A 14,588-nucleotide genomic window follows, 5' to 3' on the forward strand; every position below is an offset into this window, starting at 1 on the left:
TGTGTAATAACTAACAACTATTGTATTGGGCTATTTTAAGTTACCGGATACATGAGACAACGTCTGCAGTCACGAAGGTCGAAAAAAAAAAAAAAAAAACACCGAAACATGGGCAAAGATAGTGAAAAATTCGCGGACTTACCAATTAGCCATCACGAAGTGATTTAGAGAAACAAGAATCGATGATTATGCAAACCTCAGTGTCATTAAATCACAAAAATTCATCACAGCTGATGCAAATAAAAGACAGATCAATTGTGAAAGTCACGATGCAGTAAACAATCAGCAACGAAATGTAAAAGCTCATCGTAACATAGTTTACTGTAAAAAGATATTTAAGGTTCGGAGTATCCAAATAAGGTATTATTACCAAATATAATCCTGAAGACGTGCGTAACGTACAAAGAATGCAGCGTTTCAGTTCCATCCCAACGGCAAACAATGCATATATAAGAAAAGTACCTGATATAATTGTGACTGTATTTGCAGAGAAAACATCGTTCTTGTGAAACACAACTAACTCTTTGCGCACACGAAGTGCTGACTGGTACTGAAAAGGAATTTCAAATTGATTCCGTGTATACAGATTTCCAGATGACTTTTGACACTGTACCTCACAGGCAGCTTGTAAATCTAATTGCGGGTTTATGGAATATCGTCTCAGTTATGCGACTGGATTCGCAATTTCCTGTCAGAGAGGTCACAATTCGCAGTAATTAATGGAAAGTCATCGAGTAAAACAGAAGTGATTTCCGGCGTTCCTCAAGGTACTGTTATAGGCCCTCTCCTGTTCCTTATCTATATAAACGAATTAGGAGACAATCTAAGCAGCCATCTCAGGCTCTCTGCAGATGATGCTGTCGTTTACCTTCTAGTAAAGTCATCAGAAGATCAAAAAAATAGCAAAATTATTTAGAAAGATATCTGCATGGTGGGAAAATTGGTAGTTGACCCTAAATTATGACAAGTGTGAAGTCACCCACATGAGCGCTAAAAGGAATCCGTTAAACTTAGGTTACGCGATAAATCAATCAAGTCTAAAGGCTGTAAATTCAACTAAATACCTAGAAATTACAATTACGAAAAACTTAAATTGGAAAAAACGTACAAAATGCTGTGGGAAAGGTGAACCAAGGACTGCGTTTAATTGGCAGAATTCTTAGAAAATGCAATAGATCTACTAAAGAGACTGATTACACTCCGTTTGTCCGTCCGCTTTTGGAGTACTGCTGTGCCGTGTGGGATACTTATCGTACAGGATTAACGGAGTACACCGAGAAAGTTCAAAGAAGACATGCAACTTTTGTGTTATCGAGAAATAGGGGAGAGAGTGTCACGGGTATGATACAGGATTTGGGGAGGACTTAATTAAAACAAAGGCGTTTCTCGTTGCGGCAGGATCTTCTCACGAAATTTCAATCAGCAATTTTCTCCTCCAAATGCGAAAATATTTTGTGGAAGCCGACCTGCATAGGCATAAACGATTATCATAATAAAATAAAGTAAATCAGAACTCGCACGGGAAGGTACAGGTGTTCGTTTATTTGCAAAGTATGCTTGCAGATGTAGATGTGAAACAGTTGTCGCGTGTCCACACAAAAATTATCTTTTTATTGAGCTGTTTACGTGAAGGATGTTCGTACATCAAATTTATCTCCTGTTTCTGATACAGTGAATGCATTCAAATTCTAGGTACCATGCATGGAGTAACAATCTGCAGCACTTTCCTATCTTTTTCTTATAACAGGGCAGTGGAAAGAAAAGTGGCCACAAACCGTATAGTATGGAAGGAACCGTAACTGCGGTTGTATTTTCTGTCGATAACTGACGCATGAGTGATGTGACTTGCTCTCACACTGTGTTTGTTTTTGCGCTCTAATTTAGCTTGGCCAAGTGAAGTGTATATCCACTCCCAGAAGAACTGAATGGAAATGAAAAATGGATTAATGTGTATAGTTCTTATTCGCAAAGGAATAATACTAATGTTTAAAGAACAAAAGGGTCTTGGAATGTTTGAGCACAATGAGGGAAACAACATACATACACTATGTGATCAAAAGTATCCGGACACCTGGCTGAAAATAACTTACAAATTCGTGGCGCCCTCCATCGGTAATGCTGGAATTCAATAGTGTTGGCCCACCCTTAGCCTTGAGTACAGCTTCCACTCGCGCAGGCATACGTTCAAACAGGTGCTGGGAGGTTTCTTGGGGAATGGCAACCCATTCTTCACAGAGTACTGCACTGACGAGGGGTATCGATGTCGGTCGGTGAGGCCTGGCACGAAGTCGGCGTACCAAAATATCCCAAAGGAGTTCTGTAGGCTTCAGGTCGGGACTCAGTGCATGCCAGTCCATTGCAGGGATGTTATTGTCGTGTAATCACTCCGCCACAGGCCGTGCATTATGAACAGGTGCTCGATCGTGTTGAAAGATGCAGTCGCCATACGCGAGTTGCTCCTCAACAGTGGGAAGCAAGAAGGTGCTTAAAACATCAATGTAAGCCTGTGCTGTGATAGTGCCACGCAAAACAACAAGGGGTGCAAGCCCCCTCCATGAGAAACATGACCACACCATAACACCATCGCCTCCGAATTTTACTGTCGGCACTACACACGTTGGCAGATGACGTTCACCGGGCATTCGCAGTACCCACACCCTGCCACCGGATCGCCACATTGTGGTCCGTGATTCGTCACTCCACACAACCTTTTCTCCACTGTTAAATCGACCAATGTTTACGCTCCTTACACCAAGCGAGGCGTCTTTTGGCATTTACCTGCGTGATGTGTGGCTTATGATCAGCCGCTCGACCATGAAATCCAAGTTTTCTCACCTCCCACCTAACTGTCGTAGCACTTGCAATGGATCCTGATGCAGTTTGGAACTCCTGTTTGATGGTCTGGATAGATTTCTGCCTATTACACATTACGACACTCTTCAACTGTTGGCGGTCTCTGTCAGTGAACAGACGAGGTCGGCCGGTACGCTTTTGTGCTGTAAGTGTCTCTTCACGTTTCCACCTCCCTATCACATTGCAAGAAGTGGACCTAGGGATGTTTCGGAGTGTGGAAATCTCGCGTACAGACGCATGACACAAATGACATCCAATCACTTGACCACGTTCGAAGATGTTTTTGGGGTGTCCGGTTACTTTTAATCACATAGTGTAAATACAATACAACTAAAATGGAATATATCATTAGCTCTGAGTACGAAATAACTTTTCTGCTACCACTCACGATTTGTTTTCAACTTTTGCACAATGCCTTTGGGGAGATGATTCAGATTTTCAAGAGCTATGCCATTTTTTAGTCATGTTTTCAATGCTTGAGGTACTGCATTGTTCTGTTATCTTAATTGTAATACAAACATACTCGCCATTTTTAGTTAATGATCGATCTTTTGGAGAGTTAGTGGCGAAATCTGGAAAGAACTGCTTACGGCTTTCTGTGACCCATTTGTGCAGAAATTCATACACCTTCAACATCACACGCAAGTTTCTGTGGACGGTATACACTGAAAATAGGGAACGATTATTATCCAAAGATGTTTTTACATGAACTTAACATAGATAACGCTAGAGGTCGTCCACATAGTATGGTGGCTCAAATGGCTCTGAGAACTATGGGACTTAACATCTATGGTCATCAGTCCCCTAGAACTTAGAACTACTTAAACCTAACTAACCTAAGGACAGCACACAACACCCAGCCATCACGAGGCAGAGAAAATCCCTGACCCCGCCGGGAATCGAACCCGGGAACCCGGGCGTGGGAAGCGAGAACGCTACCGCACGACCACGAGATGCGGGCACATAGTATGTATAAATTCCTTATTAGGGTACTTACCTTAATAATCTGGATTATTATTAGGTTATACATATTTTAACAATTTCTATGAGTGTTTTTTTAATCTAGGTGAACTGTCGAAGCATCTGAAGAAATTTACTTTCCAGGTTTTCATTTAATATTTTATCTTCATACTTTCTGTAGTGTCAGCATACTTCGAATTTTTCATTTAATAGTTTACGCTCATTTTTTTGTAGTGTGAATATATCCCCAGTTCTTCCAACAGAACGATTTACGACTTTTATTTAGTACATGGAGCACTTTGACATTTTGCTCTACTTTTCCAAATGGGTGTCCTGTGTTGTGTATGTATGTGGCTATTGCTGATGTTGTGTGTCTGCTATGTGTATAGGTTCAAATGTGTTCCGTATAGTTGTGTGGAATTCTCAACCTGTTTGTCCTAGACATAACATGGAGCACTCTCGGCATGTACTTTTGTATATTCCAGGTCACGATTACACTCTATGTTACGTATCAGTTTGTGTATTGTAGTTTATTAGCTGTACAGAACCCAATTTTGATTCTTGTATTTTTTGAAGATATTTACAGTCTTTTGTGACATATTACCAATGTGTGGGATACTAGATACACAGTTGTTTTAGTCTTTATCTTCTGTGGTATAGTTTGTGTCTCGGTCTTTGTTTACTTCGCCTGGTACTGAGTCAACCATGGAAACATTACAATCATTGGCAACTGCAGTATGTGTCACTATGTTTATTTCCTGTTCAGAGATATTCAAATTCCCTGTGCGGCATTGTCCTATAAGCTGCTTTTTATAAATGTTTGGATGACATGAAGTTGCAGGGATTGTGGTGGTGTTCACTTTATTTTCGCTATACGTTTTGAATATGTTTGTATTGTTGTGTCTTGTTATATTAAGGTGTAGATAACTGATGCTTTTGTCTTATTCATGTTCAACTGTAAATTTAATTTTCTGGTGTAGACTATTGAAGCAGTTTAGAATGTCCACTATGTCTTCGACATATCCTTTTACTAGGACGGACAAGCGTAGTGTAGATAGTCTCCTTAGTAGATCTGTTACATTTTCTAAGTGTCCTTCCAATAAAACGCAGTCTTTGGTTAGCCTTCCCCACAACATTTTCTGTGTGTTACTTCCAATTTAAGTTTTTCGTAATTGTAATTCCTAGGTATTTAGTTGAATTTACGGCCTTTAAATTTCACTGATTTATCGTGTAACCGAAGTTTAACGGATTCCTTTTAGCACTCATGTGGATGACCTCACACTTTTCGTTATTTAGGGTCAACTGCCAATTTTCCCACCATTCAGATATCTTTACTAAATCGTTTTGCAGTTTGTGTTGATCTTTTTATGACTTTATCAATCGATAAACGACAGCGTCATCTGCAAACAATCTAAGACGGCAGCTCAGATTCTGTTTTGAGTACAGCAGACTAGTGGCAACTCGAGTATCTCTACTTGCCAAACTTGGCTCTGCTCTTTTACCGTATATAATGAGGGTACTTGTCGTGAATAGCATTACAGCGTTACCAAGTGCTCTGACGTCAATTTTCTGCTGAAAATGGGAGGACACAGATAGAAAATACCTCTTTGTTGCGCAGGCACAAATTTTGCTGCGGCGAGAATAGCCCGTGCCGGAGGTGTGTTCGTCCATCATACTTACCGACGAGCAAGGCAGAAAACAGCTTTGATTCGCTTTCTGATTGCTAATGGCGATGGAGAATGAGAAAGTCATCGTTGCGTGTCTGCTGTGTGTGGCACACACTACGTGTAGCTTTCTTATGTACTGGAGCGGAATAAACGATTCTGAAACGGACGCGTGTCAATTCAATGATGTTGGTGCACAAAACAAGCTTATTAAGTCGTTAGCCGAGATCATTGTGCGGATGGGTGGTCTTATTGTCGAAAAGCAAAGGAACGCTGTAGAAGAGCTTTACGGTGTAAGTGCTGCTTCCATGTATTGTACGTCTCCATTAAGGCCAACAACTAATGCGAAACATACGTGCCCACTCGGTTTGACGATAATTGGCGAATAATGAGAGAATCAAATAACCGTTGTATTTGCTCATCGTCAAGGTCGTTCTACAAGCAATGGTGTGCCTTTGTGTCCCATACCGTCGCAAACGGGGACAGTTGAGCTTATGGTAGACTGTAGGTCGCGTATAAATTCCAATAACTGCGCAACGCTGTGATGGCACGCTCCACAAGATGAACGAATTATGTTCCGTCGACGTAAAGAGCATTAGAGATAGAGGGAGAGAGGACGTTTGCAGTGGTCACCGAGGTGGACGAGAGACACCGTTGATCTGTTGAAGAGACAGTCGCAGCATTTGTCTCAAGTTGCTTAAGGAAATTATGGAAGACCGAAATGTAGATATCCAGAAGCTGATCCTTCGATCTATCTCAATACTTCGCTGAGTTCCAAAAAATGAAGCGCGTGAAGCACGTGAAACCAAATGGGGTGCTACCAAATGGTTCTATTCTTCTCCGTAATCACGTTCGCCCTCAAATTTGGAAACTGTCTCAAGGATTTAATGTAACTGGGAAACACAATATAGAGCACAGTTTAACAGTTTCACTCTGTAAGGTGTCAGGCAAATCCAACACCTTCCATGAAAACCCTGACATGATAAGCAAATCCGGCAGTATGTCACATAGATCCGAATAAATCCTGACATTAAATTAACCAAAGTAATACGATCAACGAGTGAGCAAATGGAATACCACAGACTAACACAAGAACGCCTAAATGCATGTCATACCTTCCCACCACGAAACAGACGCAGTTCCGAGGGAAGAAACGAGAACAGAAGCCGAGAGCAGAACCGTGTTAAGCTAAAAGGCCCTACGATAAGGGACGGACACCCACATTTCCAGCCAACCGCCAGGACCACCCCCCAGCCCATGTTAAAAGATAGAGCTCTCCAGAAGAACAGTCTAGGTCTTACGATAACACTAAAAGGGCCAGCTGAAAGTTTTAGCGTGAGACTTTTTCGCGTCTCTGTTACGTTGCAAACGTTAGAAACATTGCCCCACCACGAAAAGTATAACGTTTCTCATTGGATAGACAGAATTTTTGTAGGCGGAGCTTAAGGTTAAGATTGAGACCCTGATTGGTCAGATGAAAACACAGCCAGATAGTTTTTTTTAAACCAACTTCGGTAAATTGTAGTAAGGAGAAGTTAGCAGAGAGTTGCTTCCGAGACGGAGAGCTGTATGGAGCTGCGCCGCCCGCCGCCCCCTGACACTGCCTAACCAACGACAAGGTAATGAACGCACGCGATGCCGCATAACAGCGCATAAAGCTTCACTCAGAACTGCAGAAGTCTCATCTGTTAGAACCCCGTTTTGCGTAATACTAGTGTCGATCGTCAATTAAAGCTCATGGTATTCACATTTCCTACGTAAGTTAAAATCTGAAATGTGATGATTTTTCTGTTATATAATTATTGAGAAGCCACATCAGCCACTGTAATTTACGACAAGTTAGATAAGCAATTAAAGATAGTTGAGGGTCACTGTAGACCATTTTGATAGTTTTCTCTTTTATGAAACTTAACTTAAATCTAAATTATAGATGTAATATGGCATAGGTCGTCCTTCGATCCATTGTAGAACTTGGAAACCCATTCATGGAATATTCGTTCACATTTTTGTTGAACGCAGTTGGTTTTTATCATCCTGTATTAAAACATTTCCTATTACCAATAGTGCAATTTATAAACAATGTTTTGTGAGTAGAATAAAATTTCCAATGGTAAACTTAACTGCTTTTTCGACGTTATTTTACCAGCTAACTAAAAATAGGAAAGCCTTGAACCCCTTCCACTAAATTTAGTTAGTATTAAGATTCTTTCACAGGGAGTGCAGTGGAGCTGACGCTGAAATCATTAAGTATTTGGTTATATCATCGCTAGTCTCACTGAACTCTCCTGAACTCTACATGTCATGTGTGGTCTGGCGTCTCCTTACCAGCAACAGGTCCCAGGTTCAAACTAGTCAATTCCCTAAAAAACACGCTCAGAACGTCGTTGCGCGAAAGTGGTAGGGAGACACGACTTAGAACAAACAGACATCACGCAGAATGTTAGAACTCTTCTCCTCTTTGGTGACATCCGCTTCCTTTGTTTTGTGGCGTACGAGGGAATATTCCACTGAGTATACAGTGTTTCCTTTAATAGCCTAAAATCATCTTGGTACTGGCAAAAAATCACTAGAAACAGTGCCTACCGTAAAATTCCTGCGAGCAACCATCTGGAACGACCTAAAGTAGATGACCCTAAAAAACAAATAGTAGGAAAAGCAGATGCCAGGGTGATATTCATTGGAAGAATGTTAAGGAAATGTTCTTCATCCACGAAGGAAGTGGCTTACAAACCAGTCTTTCGATCGATTCTTGACTATTGTTCGTCAGTCTGGGACCATTACCAAGTAGGATTAGTGGTAGATAAAGAGAAGATCGACGAGTGGCGCGTTTCATCATGGAGTGGTCTACTCGGCTCGAGAAATTTACGAAAATGCTCAACAAACTCCAGTGGCAGACGTTGAAAGAGAGGCGTTGTGCATCACGGAGAGTTTTAGTACTGAAATTTCGACATCGTACATTCTGGAGAGAGTCGGGCTGCGTATTATTTCCTCCCACATACCTCTCTCGATATAGTCACAAGGAGAAAATGACAGAAATTAGAGCTCGTACGACAGACTTTCTTCTCATGCGCCATTGCTGAACTGAACAGAAAAGGAGTGGGGCGAATTATAGCAGTATCAGAGATGCACTCCGTCACACACCGTCAGGTACCTGGCAGAGTACAAACGTATGTAGATGTAAGCTGCATTTCAGTAACACTTAGTAGCAGTTTACCTGCTCTAATGACTTTCCCATTCATCGAATGGTCCGAATGAAACGGAAAAAGCGAAAACTCTCCATCCGGAAAATACTGTCAGTAACGATACTCAGTTTCCAAATTCAGAAATTCCGTCCCAGAAGTATTACCCTTTTCACCGGCAGTTCGCACTGCAACAGACCTTAAGTTGCTGGACGTCGCTATTTAAACAAATTCGTTAACAGGAAGAAATGAAAACTAATGCTAACTTGCAGTTAAATACACTTTTCACTTCATGTATATGTAAATGCACACAAATTCGAGAGGTTACTGGTTTGTGAACTGTTTTTACCGACAGCTGGCACAATAAAATATTTGCAACAGAAAAAGAAAAGAACTCACGGTTCTGGGCGTATTTCTATGAAAACTGGCTGGCGCTAATGAAATGTTTTACGAAATACTGTGTTTTTACTTTTTCTGCTACATTTCTATCAACCAGCAAGTTGCTTCGTTCAAGGTTGCATTTATAGAATTGTTCTCATTTTTCTATTTTGGAAGCACTACGATGACATAACATTTCGCGTCAAAGTAAATACTTTCGCCTGAAAACGCAGTTTCACTTGTATTAACTGTGAATTGGAGTGACTCCATGTATCACATGTGATACGTTCTTTGAAACGACGTTCGTCCTTCAAGTGGGCTCCATTTCGTATGCACGCAAATTGTATGTTATTCCATACACTCAGTTTAACGACCTCATTATTTATTCCTCATTTTCAGAACAACATACAGCTTACAAGAGCGAGCAGTAATAATCGCTTTCCGAGTAGGTGGGCTTGACTTTACGAAGGAAAGATGATGCAATTTATTTAGAAATATTTTCTACTGACACACTGCTAAAATGCTGCTAAAAGTTTTCTGCATCCAATGCAATAACGAAAATGAAGTGAAATTTGATTCTAGTTTCTTACATGAATCATATTAGATATGTTGGGCACTGGACAACATTTTATACACCTATAAGTAACTGTCGACCAACTGTATTTTCTCTTTGTATGAAAGAGGAAACACCACCACAGGAAATCGAGAAACGAAGTAAGTAGAAGCTGATAAAGATGAGCGGTGGAGAAGAAAATATCAGTTGGACCACTATCCTTTCTGAACAAATGTTACAGTTGTGTTTTGCAGCTCTTTAAAGGTAGAATACTTCAGTTAAATGCATAAACTTGCCTCCGAGTCAGTAGAGGTTAACACGACGATACAGATATGCAGAAAATGGTTCAAATAGCTCTAAGCACTATGGGACTTAACAGCTGAGGTCATCAGTCCCCTAGACTTAGAACTACTTAAACCTTACTAACCTAAGGACACCACACACATCCATGACCGAGGCAGGATTCGAACTTGCGACCGTAGCAGCAGTGCGGTTCCGGACTGAAACGCCTAGAACCGCTCGGCCACAGCGACCGGCTCAGATATGCAGAGTGCAGGGGCTTCCAGAAAGGCTAAAGGGAGTGTAACCTTCGCCAATAGTACCACATTTATTTCCATGTGCATCTAGGAAATTTATTTACTTATTTTTTTTTAAATAAATAAATGAATAAAAATCTAGGAAATGCTTTCTAATTAACACACCGCACATAATTTCGCTCATATCTATGGGGAGTGTTCAATAAGTAATGCAACAAGTTTTCTTTCGAGGCCAATTTCAGTTGAAAAATGCGGAATTTGATGTGGGAAATCGTGGAATATTCCCGCTTGTGTCCCTTTAGATTTGTGAAGTTTCGATTGCTGGCGGAGCTATACGTAGCCTTCAAAATGACGTCTGTAACAGAGGTGCGTTCCAAGCAGAGACCTGTCATTGAGTTTCTTTTGGCGATAATCCAGAGCATCGCAGATATTCGTAGACTCTTGCAGGATGTCTACGGAGTGCTAGCAATAAACAAAAGCACGGTGAGCCGTTGAGCTAGGCATCTGCCATCATCGCAGTAAAGTCTCACAAACCTGTCCGATCTCCAGCATGCCACAGCTGTGATTCCTGCAATGCGTTCGTGGCCACAAAAAAAAAAAAAAAAAAAAAAAAAAAGAGGAGCTCACAAAACTTCAGTCCACCCTACAGCCCGGATCTCGTAGCTTCCGACTTCCATCTGTGAAGGATACACTCCGAGGGAAGCAGTACGTGGGTGACGGGGAGGTTACTGATGCAGCAAAGAGTTGGCTCCGATGTCGACCAGTAGGGGTTTTCCGTGCTGGCATAGAGGCCCTCCCAGTAAGGTGGCGTAAGGCCGTCGCATTCAGCGGAGATTATGTTGAAAAACAGAGCTTTGTTTGCAAAAGAATGGGGAATAATATGCTTTATTGGAATCCTGAATATAGCCAACCGGCTTTCAGGAAGAAATGTGTTGCACTACTTACCGAATGGCCCTCGTACATCTCTAAGACTCGTGCCACCGTACAGTGTGGGGCGCAAAAGTGACAATCAATAGTGTGCCTCTTTCATTGTCAATTCTCTCCATTCCATTAGTGGAAAGAATTGACGGTATCCATCTATCCATCTGTATAAGTACTAATTCCTCTCGTGTTATCGCTGTTGTCGTTGTCGTCGTTTGTTGTTGTTGTTGATGTCGTTGTTGCTGTTGTGATTTTCAGTCCGAAGACTGGTTTGACGCAGGTCTCCACGCTGGTCTATCCTGTGCAAGTGTCTTCATCTCTGTACAACTGCTTCAACCTACGTACGAGTACATTTGAACCGGCTTACTTTAGTCAACTCTTGGTCTCATTCTACCAACTTTATACTCCACACTTCCCTACAGCCGATCCCTTCTTTTAGTCATAAGTTTCTTGTTTTCCCAATTGGATTTAGTAGCTCCTCGTTTTCTATTCTATCTACACATCTAGTTTTGAAACATTCTTCTGCAGCACAAGTCTTCGAAAACTTCTATTCTCTTCTTGTCTGAATAGCCTATAGTCCAAGTTCCGCTTCCATACAAGACTACATTCCAGACGAATACCGTCAGAAAAGACTGCCTAACACTTAAATTTGTATTTGATGTTACCAAATTTACCTTTTCAGAAATGCTTTTCTCGCTATTGACAGTTTGCTTTTCGTATCCTTTCAACTTCGTTTATAATTAGTGATTTTGCCACCCAAATAACAAAATGCATCTGCTACTTTCAGTGTCTTATTTCCTAATTAAATTCCCTCGGAATGACCTAAAATAATTCGACTACATTCCATTACCCTTGTTTTGCTTTTGTTGATGTTCATCTTATAAAATTTTTTCAAGACTCCATCCATTCCGTTCAACTTACCTTGCAAGTCTTTTATCGTATTTAACGTAATTAAAAACCTCAAAGATCTCGTTTTTTTTCTCCTTGAACTGTTTCCTCCACAGCTTGAACACTATGTGCTGACTGACAGATATCGAGATAGGCTAAAACTCTGTCTCAAACCCTTTTCATCTATTCCTTCCCTTTCTAAGACTCTGTCTCACACCCTTCTCATCCATCCCTTCCCTAGCGATATTTTTATTGGCCCACTTCGGAACCTTCGCTAGTGGAATTCTGCTACAGTATCTGCAATGAACTTTTCTTATAACAATCCCCGTAGCAGTCCGTCGACCATTACTGTAACTCGCACGCGAACTAAACAAAGCCGTGACTAATCGCGCAGTTCTTCTTTGAATATTTTCTATTTCTCCGTATAATTCAACTAGTGAAAACGAACGAGACTTAAGATTTTCGAACAAGTGTTATGTAGGGGAACTCTGTCATGTTTGAATACAGCCAGTTCCATTTTCGTCATAGTACGTACATTTTTTAGTATAGCCCGAGCATCGTACATACCAAGTCACGTAGGTAAAGTATTACTCCTGGAGGTTCTTGCAGTATATTAACTTTTTTCAGTTTATTTAATTCCCCTGAAACAACGAATGTTAATGGAAACGTAGGAGATGGAGTCAACGCAATAGGAGAAGGGACCCTTTGATCGTTTTAGGAAGGCAGGTTTGAAGCTCGCTGTATGAGCGATGTGAATGCGGCGCCCTGGCGCAGAATGCTAACGCGGACCGAACTCAGCTGGGAACTGCGTTACTTCGATAAAAGGCACCGCGCCACCCCGCCGGAAGACGCCTTGCCGCCGGCACGGGAGAGTGGGCGCTTTTTGTCAGCGCTACGCTCCCCTGCAGCGGGCTACTGCCACAGGATATTCGTCCCGATTTCATAAACGCGCCGTAGAAAAACTGCTCTGAATCCACGTGTGGTATTCTTTACGATGCACGAAAAACTGGGCAGCAGTGCCACAGCAACGAGGACCGAACCCTACCCTCCCCAATAGTAACATAAAATCTTACGCACCTAAGACGTGTTTATCGTTGAGACCTACAAATATCAGCGTTCTGAGAGCTCTTATATAGGATATCCGCACCAGAAATGGCCCGCAATATATTTATACGCATGTCGCTAAATACATTACTATAATTTACGGACAGAGCTGCTGTTCAGAGAAGAAGTCGGTAATAATCACCGTTGATTTGCTATATTGTTCGATTTATTAGTGAGATACATTCAGCACGCCTTTCTCTGGGGATGAAAGTAATGTCGTTTTAAATGCGCTGATCTAACTCTTCCTGTACGTGCTAGTTATTAGAATACTTCTGACCCTCCACCTTGACCCACAGGTAAAAGTCCAGGCTACCTGGGAGGCCAACAGATTTAACTGCCTTTGTCGAACGTCCCCTCCTTACCAAAAACCTCATGAATTCGTGCTAACGTTGGATGTGCGGTGAGGACTATCGCCGCACGTTGGCCTCTTTCTAATGATCTGTTTGCTCTTATGGATTACGTTGTTACGAAATGCCGAAAACTCTTTTCGGGCTAGTTTCATTTTGTGTACCCTCTATGACAGAATATTATAAAATGGCCTTATGGGTGCTGTGACACATTCACATATCTATTTGTCGTTTTTAACAGTTAGTTGTTTATATGTTCCACAGACCATTTGAACGATTTTTTTTATCGAAATGATGTGGAATGAGTCAGTTTAGAAGACATGTCTAGTTGATCGGTTTTAACAATAATTAACAGTATTTTCAGTCATACTCATGCAACTACAAGTAAAAACTAGTTTTTTTGTTGTAAAGAGTCGTCCAAAAATTACGATGCAATTTAAAAACAATAGTAAACGCATGAATTTAAAAACAAAAAGCAACAATGATTTTGTATTATTGGCGATTCAATTACAAACGTAGCACTACTTTCATATCTAATTATTATCATCACTGAGATACACGTTGTAGCCTGAGACCTCGTTCTGAGTAACTTGGGGGTTCATATTCGCCACTAGTTATGATGAGCCTTTGATAACATTCACTTACACTTCGTTTTCGTCGCTGGAGCCTATACACTGATGAACCAAAACTATGAACTATGAACCTGGTAACTCTATGGTCCTGGAAACAGCTCGCATGTCTGCGCCTGTGGTGCTTTTGCCCTGGCTGTATTTTGTTCGGACGATACAGCAAAAATGTCGAGGTCGACAGTGTGGCAGGCTTTGCTGAAGTCTACGGAGCACATGATAGTCACCTCTTGAGCATCCATGCAAAGCTTTAGGTCATATCTTACCTTTGTTAAGGCAGACGTTGTGCTTCAATATTTACCAAAATGCAATGGTATTCCTCTAGTTGATAGTTTGTGGTTAGGTAATTTGTTAGCTGGTCGTGGACTATTATATTATCCTTGGGTGGTGCAGGCAGAATGAGAATACTTCGGTAATCAGAGGATGCTGTGGCAACGTCCTTTTCAGGTAGTTTCTTAACTAATCCCTGTTTCCAGGTCTCAGGGAAGACACTAGTGGTTAAGGAGTGGTTGAAGACATCTGCTATATTAGCCAGTAGTGGGTCAATAATAATCTTTATCATTTGGACTGTGATACCAT

General features: G+C 41.3%; 1 protein-coding gene across 8 annotated transcripts in view; it reads right to left on the minus strand.

Annotated features, from left to right (window-relative positions):
• LOC124721404 (protein O-linked-mannose beta-1,2-N-acetylglucosaminyltransferase 1-like) overlaps window positions 1-14,588 on the minus strand; it is a 2,183,308-nt gene that overhangs the window by 933,568 nt on the left and 1,235,152 nt on the right. Inside the window, exon 1 of one of the 8 annotated variants that reach the window (XM_047246346.1) lies at window positions 3,444-3,464. The exons of the other annotated variants lie outside the window; for them this stretch is intronic. The gene's annotated coding sequence lies outside the window, so the exon portion shown is untranslated. Of the gene's footprint in view, window positions 1-3,443; window positions 3,465-14,588 lie in introns of those variants that run through there. 8 annotated transcript variants of the gene reach the window in all.

The sequence above is a fragment of the Schistocerca piceifrons genome, chromosome X, assembly GCF_021461385.2.
Source record: "Schistocerca piceifrons isolate TAMUIC-IGC-003096 chromosome X, iqSchPice1.1, whole genome shotgun sequence".
NCBI classification, from domain to species: Eukaryota; Metazoa; Arthropoda; class Insecta; order Orthoptera; family Acrididae; genus Schistocerca; species Schistocerca piceifrons.